We start from the raw sequence: 3,615 nt of genomic DNA on the forward strand, positions 1-3,615 counted from the left end.
TAATCACTTTTCACTGGAAATTTACAAAAAAATATGGTCTTGTATGAACAGTTTTTACTGTACTTTTCAATGAGTCAAGTCACTAGCACGCAGAAATCAACGTGGAGGCAGATTCTTTGCCCTTTCATTTTTCATGTCTTTTTGTTTGTGTGGTTACGGTTAAGTCACGTTAATATTTTATATTACTATTTTTTTTTATCTTATTATCTCTATAATATAAAATATTAACGTGATTTAACTGTGATCACATAAAACAGGAGGATACGAGAAGTAAGAGGACAAAGAATCTGCCTCCTAAATCGTTAACAATTAAACGACAATCGATAGTGATTAGTGATATTAGTACGTAAGCGAGGTCGTCAGAGCACCCGCACGTACATGGGTGGTGAGTCTTCGGTCTTGGATTTAGAATATACTAAAAGTGGAAATAGATGAAATGGATTTGCTCTTCGAAGGTATGGTCTTGATAATTAACCCCTAAAGATCCCAATAAATAATTCCCAATTGAAAATTTTGGAGAAACACCATCACCCACCGTCGTTGATGCTCTCGAGAGAATATTCTGCTCTCATTTGGGTGGGTTCCATCGGAGATAATGAAGGAGTACAAAGGTGTGGCAGCCTTTTGAGGTAAAAATATTTTTCTCTTTATTTTCTTATTTATTTAAGGGCAAACTTGGAAGAAGCTTGGTGGAAAAAATTTAATAAACTTTTTTCATGCAAATTGATCTTAAACGTTGGATAAGATATGAAATGACGTCTATTTGCAAACATAATGAAACATGATAACGACATTATCTATATACTAAAATCCGGTGAAAAACACTGTTCACGAGCAGTGTAATGTCTTAAATGCCCTTTGGTGTCTTCTTTGTTTTCCGTTGTCTTACCTGCTTGGTATAGTTAACTGACTGAAATGCCCCTTATGTTAGTCTTTGCAATGTGCTACTTTCCATTTTGTACAATAATTCATCGGGTCTGCCGTTTCTATCCACCTGTCCATCATCTGTGGTTCTTTGGTTTTTAAACCCACGCACATTTTTAATCATTTTTTCCCCAACAACCAATTTCTTTGTAACTTTTTATGTTTTTTGTGCCACAAATCATGTGTTGGGTTTAACTTCTGACATTATCTTTTTTGTCCAAAAACCAATTTGTTTATCCAGGGTAAAACAGGACCAGATCCTCTCCTGAGCTAAGGATGGGGATCCTTCTCATTAATGAGTGTAAACCGTTGGATGAAAATCCAACTGCTACAAACAGAGGATCCCTTTAAAGTTATAATAATTGTAGCCGTTGGATTTTCATCCAACGGTCCACACCTCTTGGTGAGGAGAATCCTCATCCTTAGCTCAGGAGAGGATCCTGGTCCGGTAAAACACTCGGTTACTATTTATTAACAGTAAAATGTCAGAAGTGTTTGAAAGTGAATTGTCTTTCCTTTGCATGTTATTATTTTATTATTATCTATATGAAACCCCAAACGCTCGGTTACTGTTTATTAACAGTAAAATGTCAGAAATGACCTTCATTTTTGCCTCTTTTCTGCAGTGAAAAGACGGTAATGCCCCTATTTTGCCTGGTATCTTCTTTATTCCTTCTCCATGCCGTTTCAGTGATTATTTTTACCTAGGCCACGTGTCGGTCATCGTGAGGTTTGGCTTTTAGTTTATACCCACTTTGCTTTTTGTTCAGTTTCCCATATACCAAATTCTGCATTTCTATCGTTTTGCAAGCTGTGCGTTGTCCTTTCCCTCTTTCCATTCTCGCCTTCGGTCGTCCCTTTCAAATCTCGCTTTGTGTCCGTTTCAGCTCTTTGTTTCCTCACTCAACACCGTATCAGTGTAAGGGTTTTCGACTTTTGATTTTCTTTTGTTTGAAACTGAGAAGTTTGATTTTGATGGATTCGAAAGAATACAAAAGTTAAATCTTTATTTGGGTGAATTTTTAAACCCAGTTTCTCTTATGGATTTTCATGGGTGGTTAAATTGAATTTGGAGGTTTTTATGTGGTCTCAGATGGAAACAATTATACAAGGGATGCAAGATATAAACGGGGTGGAATGATTTCTGTTAATTTTTTTTTTTTTTGAAATCATTTTGGGGTTTTGTTTGGTTTTGCTAATTCCGGGCTGTTGAACCCCGTAATTTGTCTACACGATATTTTGTTTGGATTAAATTTTAGGTTGTCCAAATTATAAGCTATGTTTTATTCTCATATATCAATTTGGTTGGCTCTTATGTTTATGATGGTTCTGATTCTGATATAGCAGTTCGATTAAATTTTAGGTTCTCCAAATTATAAGTTGCGTTTTATTTTGATATACCAATGTGGTTGCCTCTTATGTTTGTATCAATTTGGTTGCCTCTTATGTTTATGATGGTTCTGATATAGCAATTTGATTAAATTTTAGGTGGCTGACAAGTGTTGCACTGCTCCAGATTCCTTTTGTTTAAAACCTCTCAGGTCTTACAAGTTCTTACTGGTTATTTTTCCCTTCTTTTTTAGCGTGCGTTTTTAATTTTTAATTTTTAATTTTTTGGTTTGTGTCGTTTGATTTAGTTCTTGTTTATTTTCAGGAAGCGGTGATTGTCGTCCTGCGCTCTAGCAACTATAAAGAACACAGCTTTAGGTACACTTACTCTCCGATGAAAATCTCAAGTTTAAGTCTTAATTGATTTTTGAGTGAAGTGTTTTATGGTTTTGTTGATTTGGCTGGTATTTTTTCATTTGTTTGATTAAAATTTAATTTGGGTTATTGGGTATTTCTTGATTTGAATGATTTCTAACTATTGTTTCTCCCAGTTTATGATATGGATAACTGTAGTTGGTAATAGTATGAGCTCAGTTATATTCTTTGAACCAATGACTGCTATTCAATTTTTTTTTTCTGTGTCTTTTTGAACTTTCATAAGTCATTTAATTTTTCTTAATCAATATTTTGTTTTAAGTCTTTACTCCTGCATAGTTACCAAATTTTGATTTAAGTTAGGTTATCTTTCCTTATTTATCTACATTACTTACACAAGATAGTATTGTTATATAACTGATAGCTGAGAAATTAATATTTTTACTTATTGAATCATTTATTTTAAGACTGGCGATAACAATTTTTTAACTCATACAAGTTATGTTTGGTTTAACTCATACAAGTTTTCCAGGACGACGAGTAGTTACTGATCCAGAACTTTTATCCCTGGTCTTCTTTGAACCATCCCTGCGAGGTATACGACTACGGCTTGAAAAACGTGGCAAAGGAATATTAGGTTTGGAAGCAGATGATTTTCGTTGTAGTCCTCGAGCATTTTCTCTAGGTCTATAAGGCCGACTGCAACAAGAGCATGGATGGCGTCGGGTGTGTTCTGGGTTTGAAACCAGATGCCCATGGCTCCGGCATATGGTCTCGTGGCTCGTGGCTCGGCCACACGGGCTGCAGGCCTGGGCGAGCGGCTCGAGTTGCGGCTTAAGTTCATGGGTTCGAAGAAACCTAGTGTTTTTCCATTTCTGTATTTTTTTTCTTTATTTTTTTTCAATTAATTCTAAGCATATATAATTTGAATGAATGAACCTATATTGATGCAATTCATGGTAATATCAAATTCATATAATTCAACAA

The 3,615-nt window shown here is 35.1% G+C and overlaps 1 long non-coding RNA gene across 1 annotated transcript; it reads left to right on the top strand.

Annotated features, from left to right (window-relative positions):
- Positions 1–1,647: 1,647 nt before the first annotated feature.
- Positions 1,648–3,615, top strand: LOC126586065 (uncharacterized). The gene is made up of 4 exons (XR_007610732.1): positions 1,648–1,843; positions 2,413–2,465; positions 2,579–2,631; positions 3,161–3,615. It is a non-coding gene; the product is annotated as an uncharacterized LOC126586065 (long non-coding RNA).

This window comes from Malus sylvestris, chromosome 10 (assembly GCF_916048215.2).
Source record: "Malus sylvestris chromosome 10, drMalSylv7.2, whole genome shotgun sequence".
Classification (NCBI taxonomy): domain Eukaryota; kingdom Viridiplantae; phylum Streptophyta; class Magnoliopsida; order Rosales; family Rosaceae; genus Malus; species Malus sylvestris.